This window comes from Podarcis gaigeae, assembly GCF_964106915.1.
Source record: "Podarcis gaigeae genome assembly, chromosome: 13".
NCBI classification, from domain to species: Eukaryota; Metazoa; Chordata; class Lepidosauria; order Squamata; family Lacertidae; genus Podarcis; species Podarcis gaigeae.
In genome coordinates, this window is record NC_139689.1 from 28,320,925 (window position 1) to 28,334,225 (window position 13,301).

Below are 13,301 nucleotides of genomic sequence, written 5' to 3' on the forward strand. Positions count from 1 at the left end.
AGCGCCCAACGGTTTATCTGGCTCGAGCCTCGCTCGCCGTTCTTTTCTCGCTGTCAGCGTAGTTCGCGCTCAGTTAGGCAGGCAAAGGCAGCCAGGCGTAGTCGAGGCCTAAGGCCCAGCACTTGGTGGTTTCTCCTCAGCCTTGCACGGCTCATAGTTCTCACTTAGCCCTCCCTCTCTCGAAATGCTTTCTCCTCAGCACTTCTTCCATATTTTTATGCAGGCTCTACAACACTTTTATGCCCCCCTATTTCACTTGGAGGGGAACCATAACTCCTCGCCAGCACACACTCTTCAGTTGAAGGCAGCTTCTGTATTACATTTTCATTCTGCCTTCGCCTTCTCCAGAGCTTGGGATGGTCTATGCAGCCTCACCTTTTTATTCCCAAAGCAATCCTGTGAGGTAGGGTCAGACTTGGACTTTAGGTTTTTAAAAAAATCTCCAGAACTGGACATTGCACCCACCAGACTGCTTTTGACTTTGCTTTTTTATATCCGCACCACTTTCTCCTCTGGTAAATAGGTTTTGCTGAGGTGGGGATTTTTGGAACTCCCTGGACCATCACGCGTGTGTGGACAAAATGTATAGAATCAGGGAACCAACCAACAGGGCCTGCCCAAGGCATTTTGGCAGCTGAGGCCAAATAACAATATGGTGCCCCCAACCTGCCAGGGAGGAAGGGGTGAGTGAAGACCTACATCAGAAACAAAGGGCCGGGGAATGCAGATCTACACTGATAACAAGGCAGGAGTGAAGATCCACAGCGGAAACGGGCAGGGGATGTCAAATCAACCTTACATGATGGTTGAAGTGGGTGGGTGCAGAGCTCAGGAGACCCCAGAGGGCAGCCATCGCTATTTCCTCCCTAGGGGTGGGAGGAGATCAGCAGTGCCTCCTATTCCTCAAGAGGCTGCTGCAGAGGCAGCATGGGGAGGGGGGCTGCCAAGGAGGTTGCCGATCCAGACTCCAAAGAGTGTGCTGCATTCACTGCTGTCACTTGTGGCTGGAGGCGATGCATTCCTTGGAGGCTGGATACTGCCGCCTGAGGTGGTCAGCTCACCTGGCCTAATGGGTGGGCTGGCCACAGGAACCAATGCCTCTGTTAAAACACTTTTCACCTCTCAAAAGCTCATCTTTCTAGCCTCATGAAATACTAGGGCTCATATTCCAAAACACTCATTTAGGTTCATGGAACTCTTACTGTGAAGTTCACTTCTACACAGCTTCAAATTCACATTGCACTTGTTGAGGCACCCTTTTTCCTTACACCTGCTTACCCATTTGCCACTCTTTGACCTCGCTACAGTATATTCCTTTGCAGTGACACTCAGACTCACCATTCATGCTGCTTCAATTTCAGCTCATACAGTTGGGGGTCATGCTCATTTGTATGAAATATGTTTGCTCCTATGCTGAGATTATCTTCACTTCCCTCACTAGAGAACATCTGTTTATATTCTGGCACACTACAAAGAGCCTCATCTCTCTCACTCTGTAAGACACAGCCTTACAGAGCTAAGGTAAAGGTACCCCTGACCATTAGGTCCAGTCGTGACCGACTCTGGGGTTGCGGCGCTCATCTCGCTCTATGGGCTGAGGGAGCCGGCGTTTGTCCGCAGACAGCTTCCGGGTCATGTGGCTAGCATGACAAAGCCGCTTCTGGTGAACCAGAGCAGCGCACGGAAATGCCGTTTACCTTCCTGCCGGAGCAGTTCCTATTGATCTACTTGCACTTTGACGTGCTTTCGAACCGCAAGGTTAGCAGGAGCAGAGACCGAGCCACGGGAGCTCACCCCGTTACGGGGATTCGAACTGCCGACCTTCTGATCAGCTTACAGAGCTAGTTGTCGCTATATTTTATTTTTCTATTTAAAGTAATTTATATCCTCTCTGCTCTCAAGAGATCAGAGTGGCACACATTAAAATCAGTAAAAACAATATGAACACCACAACAAAACTCACAGCAGCCCAGATATCTAGGATGGCTCAAAAACCTGATAAAAAAGAAAATAAAAGTTTTGACTGCCCTAATTGCAAGTAGTGAAGGAATCATAGAGAACTCCTGGGGAAGGAAGTTCCAGAGGAGTTGGGGATACCATATCAAAGGACTTCTCACGCTCTTAACAGAAACTCACTGTAAATGTGCTGAGGCTTGTACTTCTGTTAAATACTTGCTGTCTCCACACCAATCACCTCACACTCCTATGGCTTTCATAATTTATTTACACTCTTCCTTTACAGAATGTGAGCTCACTCTTAAACTGCGTGATGAAAAGATGTTTCAGCTAAGACTGGTAAGTCAAAGTTATTCTCATGTGCAACATTTGTGTACCCTTCTACGGTTCACAGTTTTCTGCACTTGAGCCAACAACCTTCAGATAACTGATATTCCAATGTTCTGCAGATAAGCCTGTTGTTTCAGTTATTTTAACCTTTTCCCAAGTGCCTTTGGCCCATATATGAAACTGGGAGTGCGGTTAGGACAGTTCACCGGAAGTCCTATGTAAACTGTTGGGAAGTATCTCTACTTATTAGTTTGTCACAACACATTGTTCTAGGTTATGTAACAAAGCAGATGCTTAACAGACCTAAGTTATTTCCTTAATAAAGAAACTTGTTTGACCTTTTTAGCAGTCTTTTTTTCTACAGAATCCCATCTTATAGCTATATTGCCACAGAATTGGAGGGAATCCCAAAACCCCATTTAGTCTAATCTCAAACTCACTAAAGGTAAAGGTACCCCTAACCATTAGGTCCAGTCACGGATGACTCTGGGGTTGTGCGCTCATCTCGTTCTATTGGCTAAGGGAGCCGGCGTTTGTCCACAGACAGCTTCCGGGTTATGTGGCCAGCATAACTAAGCCATTTCTGGCAAACCAGAGCAGCGCACAGAAACTCACTACTGTACAGAAAATTCAGCAAGCGTCACAAGTTAGGATAATGATTTCAGACCTGTATGTACTACTCTTTTTATTTGAAAGACTGTAATGTTACACTTACAAATTAAGAGTACATAGTCAACATCTTATTCATAAAATTTATTAATCCCTTTTTCAAAAAAAACTCTTAAAGCAGTGCACAAATAAAATTGTAGATAGAGCACAATTAAAACCAACAAACCAACTAAAAATAAATATACATAAAACAATCACTTTAAAATAAATATAAAATCAATAAGTATTTAAACCCAGTGTCATAGCCTGCACTGGACAAAGTACTTGGACACAGATTTTGTTTTTTAATTAAAAAAAAAACATTGTTCAAATCAGTATGGTACATAAGCAAAGCATGGGTCACCAGCACAGCAGGTGCACGGCAAGGTTAGCAAGCTGAAACGTTGATCCAACAGCTGACATGCCCCCTGGGCTCCTATTATAAAAGCATAGGGCAAGCACAGCTTCTGCATAGTGAGTGGAATGTGCCTTTAGATTGAGCAAGCAAGCAAGCAGGCACTCTTTCTGGTGGGCTGAACATGAGCTGTCTGTTCACACTGGTGCTGGAATCTTTGTGTCCTATGTGACAGGATCCTGACAGTACTGCCTCAGATCCAGAATCGGAATCAAATGTTGCCTTGGTGGGCAGAGAGGCAGAGGCTGTGGGAGGCAAAGGCTCCAGTGGTACAGGAGGCATGGCAGGCAGGGGCTAGCCTTGGAGTCAAAAGTGGGTGTGTGACTGAAATGGGGCATTGGGATGACAACCCACTGGGAGCCCAGGATCAGATTCCTCGTCTGCATTTTAGCTCCCAGAGCTCTTAGATTATTGTTGCAGCCCCATGCAGCTTTCCCAATCCAGCATAATCAATAGGCTTCTCCTACCCCTTGCCCTGATCTAAGCAGCCCCTCCAAGGTGTCTCCCCAGGACTGATTACATCAAATCTAGGTACATAAATTATATGTCTGAGTAAGTTTGATGAAACTATTTTGCCACATTACCATTGAAAAACTAATCCGTCCACTAAGTATTTACTTTTAACAGGCAAGGCTTACTATTTCAAGTTATCCCCAGAACACTTCCACATAAGTTGTTAAATTCAACATCAGATGACGATAAGGATCCACGTAGTGCATCATTATTTGCAAGTATCTCAGCAACCAGCAACTTGCAAGTCAGTACAGTGGTACCTTGGGTTAAGTACTTAATTCGTTCCGGAGGTCTGTTCTTAACCTGAAACTGTTCTTAACCTGAAGCACCACTTTAGCTAATGGGGCCTCCCACTGCCGCCGCGCCACCAGAGCACAATTTATGTTCTCATCCTGAAGCAAAGTTCTTAACCCGAGGTAATATTTATGGGTTAGTGGAGTCTGTAACCTGAAGCATATGTAACCTGAAGCGTATGTAACCCGAGGTACCACTGTAGCCCATTCACGGATGGTGGTCTGACTTCTGACAACAAAAGTACTGGTAGCTTGATTCTATCTGCTATACTTCAGGAGCTGCTATGTTTATTATAGACAGCTATAACCGGGGGGGGGGGGGGGGAGGGAGTTTAATTGCTATATACTGATACTGGATAGAACATAGTATCCCAATAATATACTTTAGTGATGGGTGGCCATCTGGTTAATAACTGAAGGCTTTACTGTAAATATATAATGAACCATAGTGTATGTGGTTAACAAAAATGCATATCACTGACATAATTTGCATATTGGATAACTGTATGCTACACTAGATTAAATTTAGTTGTAGGAGATCCATGTTCCAATATCTGCTGATACCTAAAGTTCATAGAGGAGCCTTGGAATAGCCTGTCTCATAAGGTTGTTAAGAGGCTAAAGGGAATAACAATGGGGCTATTGTATCATTTCTTGAAGCACTATGGAACTTGAATGTTTGGAGCCAAAGAAAATTGTTAAGATTTGAAATATTAAACACTTCAATAATGAATTCCTAGCAGCTATGAATTCAATTAAACTATATTCCCACTGCTGCTTTTTGTATCAGGAGTGGCAGGGCTGGTTCTAAAGTAACCTGGTCTTGGTTCTGTTCCTACATGTGGGGGTGGAAGGGCAACACACTGTCCATCATACTGACACTGTTGAGAATTTGTAGCAGGTTTCATGTTTCAAATGGTAGCATTCAACTTTGAATTCACATTTACTCATATTTGGGAAACAAATTTTCTCACTAGCATCCTTGCTACAATGTGTTGTCAGTTTCTCTGTCTCCTCCTGCTTTTCATTCTAGTCCATCACCCGGTCAGTGAACTAATAAATACATGTTGGGTTTCTAACTTGTGTAACTTGAAATAATATATATTCTAATATAAGGGAAATATTTGGCAAGGATCTTCTTTTTCTAAGTTCCCATTATTTAAAATTAATTGAAATACATTAGAGGGGGAGGACTCAAGCTGCCTAAATACATAAATTGCTGGGATCTGAGACAAGACTAGACATAGGCTACTTACTCCCTCAAATCATCTGTGTGAGACAAGTTTTTAATTTTTTTGCAGGTTCTGGACTTACACAGACTTTACAATTTTCTGTTATAAAAAATGAGGGATAATACCCCAAAAGGGGATTGTAAATACACCAATTGTGAGGTTAGCTGGCTAGCTGGCTGCTATGGTGACAGAGATCATACGGATACCTTAGGCAGACAGTTCTGTCACAGACTCATTGTGGAACCTTAGGGGAGTCATTTAACCCTTTGTTTGTCCATCTGCACAATGGGGAAAGTGTTCCTTTCTGGTAATCAAGCGGGGGCTGTGTGTTATATTCAGCAGGTGTTCCTGCTACATTGAGTGCCATAGGGATGTTTGCTTTTTATAAATAATAGCAATCAAGTGCTGCATAGCTACTGAGCAGGGTCCATATTGTCTGCAGGTTGACAGATACCTGGAAGCACTTTGGGAGAGTTTTCTGCACACCGAACAAGAAAAACGTGATCTGCAGAACTGGAATTTGCCTTTGGAGAGTACAAAATCTGGGAAGAGTTTAAATGGTGAATCCCAGGGAAAAGTATTCAAAGGAATCTTTTATAAGGTAATTAGAATAAATATTGGTATGCATGTTTATGTTGTTTAGCCTTGCAGATAATTGCAAAAAACGGGGGAGAATAATACCAATCCACATAGAGATACAGTATGTGTGTTGCAAGATCACTCATGTGATACATCTAGCAGCTCTGACTTAGAATAAATCATTACTTATCTGAGAGAGTGGTTAAATGCAAGACAAATGTAGGCTTTTTATATTAATGTAGTGGATTTCATTCAAGTTTAGAGGTTAGTGTTAACCTGTTGCTAACCACACAATGGATTCAAATGAACCCAAATATCTGTAGGATTTCCAGAACAGTATAGAAAGTATAATTGCAGAAAGAAAGAGAAGCATCAAATTATGCAGCCAGAAACATTATTTTAAAGATCTGACTAACAGAGACATTAAGAGCAAGAAGGAGCTTGTAAAATGCATGTCTGGAAATACTTTATTTAATGTTCTGTGGTATTGGGTTTAACTATGGTCAGCAACATTTAGTTATGAGCCAAAAGTGCCCACTGAAGTTTCATAGAATCCAACATACCATTGAGAAAAATTTTACTGGTTAAATCTCTGTGGGTTAGACGGCTGTTGAAGGCACAGAATCAGGGCTTAGAGAAAAAGATAGCAACCTTTATTTTAGTTTGTTTTATATGTGTCTTAAAGTACAAAAGATAGTTTTCTGTCTTTTAAGAGAAGTAATCACTCTTGTTGTATGCCCAAACATATATCAGACTAAAAATTGCCAGTGGTTGTGTCTTCTTCACAGGCATGGGGACCCCTACCTTTGTCTACTTCAGGATGAGTATGAATAAGCACACCTAAGCACACCAAGTTGATCTCCTGAGAGTAATTCAAACTATTTACATATATTGCTGCAGGAACCAAATAGGTAGCTCCCCCCCCCCCCCAGTAACAAAAATGTGGCACAAAATATTATAGCTTTGGAGTGCAAAGGTTAAGTTATAAAGGGAAAATAAGCTTAATCTTTTGAACCAATGAACCTTTTTAAAGTCATGGAGGGACCCTAAATCAGACAAATCCTATGACTGTGGCAGAGAGTTGCTTGTAAGCAATATATCCTCTTCTGAGTAGTAGTACCCTTCCTGTGAAATGTCTTTAATAACGCTGTATTGATAATCTTGTATCATACTTTATAAGTTAGTGCTTCAAAACTTATGGTACCTATGAGTATGAATGTTAATTCTACCATGTGGCTGAAATACTTGGAAAATGCTTCTCCCAATTTAGTTCCCAGGGTATCAGCATATATTTTATCCAATGTTTTAATGCTTCAAGTAGGATCCCCAAGTGCTGCTGATTAGGCAATTAAATATTTAGATGAAAGAATAAGTGCTTTTCTGAATCTATTTCAAGTGATTAATGCTAATTGGATTTATAAGAAAAGTGTGTATATTCTAGGGAAGTAGTGCACAAGTATACTTGCCCTGTCTTGAATGCATTTCACAGGATACATTTTATATCCCTAAGGGTAGCTTGACTTCCACAATATTTTTATTTGGATTTGTACCTAGCTCCTGCCAACCTAGCAGTTTGAAAGCACGTCAAAGTGGAAGTAGATTAATAGGTACTGCTCCGGTGGGAAGGTAAACAGCATTTCCATGCGCTGCTCTGGTTTTGCCAGAAGTGGCTTAGTCATGCTGGACCCGGAAAAACTGTCTGCGGACAAACGCCAGCTCCCTCGGCCTGTAAAGCGAGATGAGCGCCGCAACCCCAGAGTCGTTTGCGACTGGACTTAACTGTCAGGGGTCCTTTACATTTACCTTTAAATCTCACAGACTCCAAGTAATTTCAAAGTAAATTTAAATATATACAACACACAATAATAAGCCACACCATTCTGTCTTCCACCTTGGCTCTTCTTTTCTCACCCACGGCAGAGCCCTTTCCCTGGTCTCAGTTACATCGTCACTAGCAGCCATTGATAGCCCTACCCTGCATCCACATGCTTGCTGACAGACATTTATTTCCTCCCCCAGTCAAGCCTCTATTCTTGCATGAGGTAGACACTGTGATGTCTCCATTAATATTTTACTTAGTATGTCATGGTTTCAGAACAATATCAAAGCCCTTCCAGAAATTCCCACTGATGCCTGCTCTTTTGCCTTTTTACACTGAAGAACTCATGCCCTTTCTCTCATTGAAAAGAGGGGTAGGCCCCTACAAATTGATACTTTGTTCCTTATAATCCCAACCCTAATACCTTTTTGAATTCCATCAACTGAAAAAAATTATAACATCTCACTCACTAGTCCCATCTCATCAAACAGAACTTCAACTATAACTGCCAAACTGCCTTTGGCAGTCACCCTCAGACTGTGGAATAACCAGCTGCATATAAGCAATATGCTTAAGTCTAATTAATACACTACAGGGGTTAAGACCATAGAATTCTCCTTTAGTACCTATATTTTTGCTTGTATTCATTCAACTTGTTTTTATTATTGCTTGTTAGCTGCCCTGAGCCTGGTCTTGGCTGGGGAGGGCGGGGTATAAATAAAAATTATTATTATTATCACCAACAGAAAACAAATATGTCTAGCCTCAGGGAGTGATGGGGGATAGGGGATAGGCAGGACATCTTGAGATGGTCGAAGGTTTTATGGGGATCCAGTGGTGTAAGGCCCCTAGTATGGACTATTATTCATTGGAACACACAGGTTTGAAGGGCAAACGTCTATGCACACTTACAAGGAAATAAGTCTTGTACAGTCATACCTTGGAAATCAAACAGAATCTGTTCCAGAAGTCCACTCAACTTCCAAAACATTCGGAAACTAAAATGTGGCTTCTGATTGGCTGCAGAAAGCTCCAATCGGAAGCTACAGAAGCCCCGTCGGACGTTCAGCTTCCAAAAATAGTTCGCAAACCGGAACAGTCACTTCTGGGTTTGCGGCGTTCAGGAGCCAAAACGTTTGAGAACTAAGCTGTTTGAAAACCAAGGTACGACTGTATATAGTAGGACATGTCCAAGCAAGTGTGCATAGAATTTGACTAGGGATGTAAAAAGTTATTGATTTTCAGTCCATGTCGCATGCAGCGCTGTTCCTGTTCTGCTGCAGTTTGGCTTGCAACAAAAACGACATTATTAATGTCACTGTTCACTGCAGCAGAATTTTATGTAATTAATGTAATTAATTACATAACACTAGGGTTGCCATATTTAAAAAACCATGACAGCTTAAAAGTTGTTGAGTGCCCGAAATTGTTGAGTGCCTGAAGTTGTTGAGCTTTTTTTAAGGAAAAGCTCTACAGTTTTTTTATGCATTTTCAACATGATTGTTGCCGGTATGGTGGCCCTATTACACAACGTATCTCTGCAAAGGAAATTTAATGCAAATAGGGGAAAACATAAATTACGTAATGTTTGGACTGAAGACAAGAACAGCAATGAATAGGAATTGTTTTTTCTGGATTGATTTGTTTTTTTTTGGACATGGGACAAATAAGCAGACATCAGTGATTGCAATTTCTGTTTCTATCAGTGTTCTCTGATATCCCTAGATGTGGCTGCACTTAACCTTTCTCTGGGAAAATTGGTGAACGGCTGCTCTAGAATGCTGTTGGTTTGCTTCCTCAGCAACTGAGGGCAGAAGTGTGAGCACCTTAGCATGGACTTCTTCTCCACTGTGTTTCCCTCAGCTTCCCTCACCCCACCCTCACAATTTTTTTACGCCAGCATTTTTTATCATTCTTATTTTTTTATGCACATAGTTTGTGTTTTGTAGGTTGTTGTCTCTTGTGCTTGCTTCTAATTACTTTGATTCCCCCTAACCTAAGTAATTTCCCCCCTTGTAATGTTATGCTATGGCACTTTTCACATTCAGTGTAAGATTCTGCTGCCTTCTAATGTGTAGATTCTCTAGTTCCTGATTATCATTAATGTTGAAGCTGGCTGAAAGTAAAATAGGTTAGATGAGTACATTTGCAGAAGAGCACCAGTTGGTGTTGAAGTAGTTAAGCAGTCCTCGTTCCCTCATGTTGATTCTCCCCTGTGAGTGCCCCTACCCTAATATTCTTTGTTACATCAGTAAACATCGTGCTGGGAACAAATATTTACTAGTATAAAGTCTTATTTGGGCTTGAAACATCAACATGGAAACTGGCACACATGCTCAGATAACAGCCTGCATTTAAGCGATGAATCCGAACTTGATTCCTGCCCCCATGTTTCAGGGGAACAGGAAGTATGCAAAAGAGAATACAATATAGTATCTGCCATGAGGACTGATATATTGGCATGGAAGTTTATATGCTTGCCCAAGATAACATTTTAGAATTTTATTGCAGCTTAAAAACTGAGAAATTTATCATGGTATAAGTATCTGTGGTCTAGAGTCCACTTCATCAAATACATGTATTGTCATATTTAGTTGGTAGGTACATACATGTGGGTGTAGAGTGAGAAAATAGTAAACAGTATGGTCAGATGATTAAATGCAGAAAGTAAAAATTGTGACAATTCTATTAATTGACCATTCACAGCAGTAGTAATTAAGGGCAGGAATGGTGTGCAATACAATACTGTACCTCTTTACAGACTGAGAGGTCATAGAGAAACAAGGTATATAATTTACAACATGATTCTCTGTTTGAAGTTCAAATGGTATCAGTCTCTGAATGACTGATACCATTGTTAATGATATATAGGTTCTGGACAAGTTTGTCAAGCTGAGTTTGATTTCCATATGCAAGACCTCTCAACACTGCTTTATTAGTGATAATAATGATGTATCTAAAAAAGGCAACAAATAAATTCCTCCTTAAGTTTCTAGTGCTTAGTCGTTCAGATAATACTCCTTAGGTTTAGCTACTTACTGCAGCTTCTTCAAAAGAATTATTACCATCCTATTCCATGGTTACTTATCCCCTGTAATTGGATTTAGGGATGGGAAAACTGCAGGAGGTTTCCCTAGTAAGACAACCCTAAGTATTTAATTGTGTTTCCTCCCATTTTGATTAATCATTAAATAAAAAAATCAAGAATGATCTGGAAACAGAACAAGAATCACAGAGACATATTGAGAAAAGTCAAATAATATTCTTTATAACAATGCAATTTTTTAAAATTTGTACCAACATTAACTACATGTCTCTAATTTTGCATGAGAATATGTAAAATCAGGTAGCAGAAATTCTGTAAACAGGCAGTTTAAAAACACACTATTGCTGCTAAGAAACACTTTACAAGGGACTACACTGCATGTGTGTCTTCTAAATCTGAGTAAGTGCAGTAAAGCAGCAACTTCTGGCCTGGAAGGTCTGGTAATATGGAGTGACGCCTCAAAGAGAGGTCCCTCCAAACCCTTTTGTTCCCCTGAGCTTGAGAAGGGGATCAATGCCAGATAGCATGACACAAACTGAGATTTCACTATTCTACTTCAAGTATCCATGTTAAATATGAATTTGAGGCAGATGCCTGTGGCTTTAGTGCTTATCCTGCAAATGCACATGCAGGAACAGAGGCTGGCAACTATTATGTACATGCTTACCTGTGTGTAAGGCCCATTGCACTTACTTTTGACTATAGGATTGAGCTGCATGGCAATAATCTGGTGTGCATTCTGCCATTTCATATGCTGTAGATGGGGTGGTCAATCTACAGGTTTACAGGTGCTGTAAACACCTTTTTAAAAAAACTTTTAAATAGCGTGGGTAGATTCAAGCTTTTTGGGTTGTTTAAAAACCGAAGCACTGCTTCCCTTCTCCATAAGCTCCGATAAACAGCTATCCAACCAAGTAGTCTCCAACAACTAAGTATATCTTCACTACTTGTGATAGATTAATGAAATATTAATAATTTGGATCCAAGGAAAGGAGGCTCCTTGAGAAATTGCACCAGTACTTCAACAACTTTCACCCATCATCAAATGGAGACCAGACCAGTCCACACAGTAGGCTGACTTTCTGGACACCACTGTCACTTAGTGCAGCACAAGCCAAACAGAAGAAGTAAGGCGTCCTTTAGGGCAAAGATAGGGAATCTCAGGCTATTGGCCAAAAGTGGCTCTCTGGGCCTCTCTGTGTGGCCCTTGGGACTCTCCCCAAGTTACAGCTCTCACTGGCCCTGCTTTACACCCTCCTTGAGTGTTGTTACTCATAGTTGGCCCACCCATAAGGCAGAGGGCCACCTCAGGCAGTAGAAGTGCAAGAGGCAACATCCCACCCGCCTGCCGCACCACTTCTACTGCCAGAACTCCCCCCACTTGGCAGGTTTCAGCAAGGGGGGAAGGTGATCCAGTGGCACGGGTTGGCACATTCATGTTTCTCCTCAGGTGGTGAGATGGGATGGGCCTTCCTTGTTGTTACCTGACTGGAATGTGTCCTTGAACTGTGATGTTGCCTCTTGGTTGCCTGGATGAAGGAGAGAGGAGGGGGGGGTGTTTGTGTAGAAACTAGTCTACCCTACAAAGGTAAAATTCACATTAGTTGTTCTGTGCACCCTTGCTTCTGACCATGTTTGTATCCCCTTTGGCCTGGCCCACAGTATAGGAAGCAAAGCAAAGCCTCCGTCAACAAGTAACAGCATAAAGGAGGAGGGGTGCTCAGGTAGCAATCCTTGATGCAAGAATAGTACATGTGTTCCTATTTTAATTTGTGTAATGTTGAAAGGTATGATAGATACTAAATTCTGAACGATTAATAAAAAGTAAAGTCTGTGACATTGGCATTCCCAGGAATTCTTGCCCTTGCTGCTTTGTTCCCTCTAGTCCTTAATTTTGCTGCCAATCCCTGCTCCAAAATGCATTTCCCTTTAAAAAAGCAACAACCCCAATACACCAGGATAATAACATTGGACTACCATTCAGGATTGTTGTATACTTTCTCCTCTCTCAGCAACTTTCTCCTCTCCCAGCAAGAGGCATATAACAACAGTTGCAGTTGGTTACTTTGCAGAACTGGCGTAACTCACTCTCCCAGCCACAGCCCTGCCCTCTGCAGTATGGGCATAATAATGATGAATTGTCTCTATGTATGTATTTACAGAGTGTTTTTTAAAAGATTACAAACTGGGGAGGGGGGAAATCTAATTAAGATCCACATTAGAAATATATTGTCTTTGCTATTGCCTTTTGTTTTGGGTTGGCACACTACTACCCAGTCACAGTGATACTAAAATTCTGGATAAATGAGTTGTTTTTTATGGGGAAATCACTTCTCCACAGGGAAGAACAGTAGAAAATGCTTAAAAGGAAACGAAGATTTTTTTCCCCTCTAGAGTCTTCTAGGCAGTTGGTCTTCTAGCCTGCTCTTTGTTTAGCTGGCAAGATTTGCTTTCCCAAATGTCAGTCATT

The 13,301-nt window shown here is 41.4% G+C and overlaps 1 protein-coding gene across 3 annotated transcripts in view; it reads left to right on the top strand.

The window, feature by feature from the left end:
- Window positions 1-18: 18 nt before the first annotated feature.
- Window positions 19-13,301, top strand: part of MAPT (microtubule associated protein tau) — an 84,955-nt gene continuing 71,672 nt past the window's right edge. Inside the window, exons 1-3 of one of the 3 annotated variants that reach the window (XM_083708556.1) lie at window positions 19-683; window positions 2,243-2,295; window positions 5,830-5,988. The gene's annotated coding sequence lies outside the window, so the exon portion shown is untranslated. Of the gene's footprint in view, window positions 684-2,242; window positions 2,296-5,585; window positions 5,989-13,301 lie in introns of those variants that run through there. The other 2 variants (XM_083708555.1, XM_083708531.1) reach the window with 2 other exon arrangements.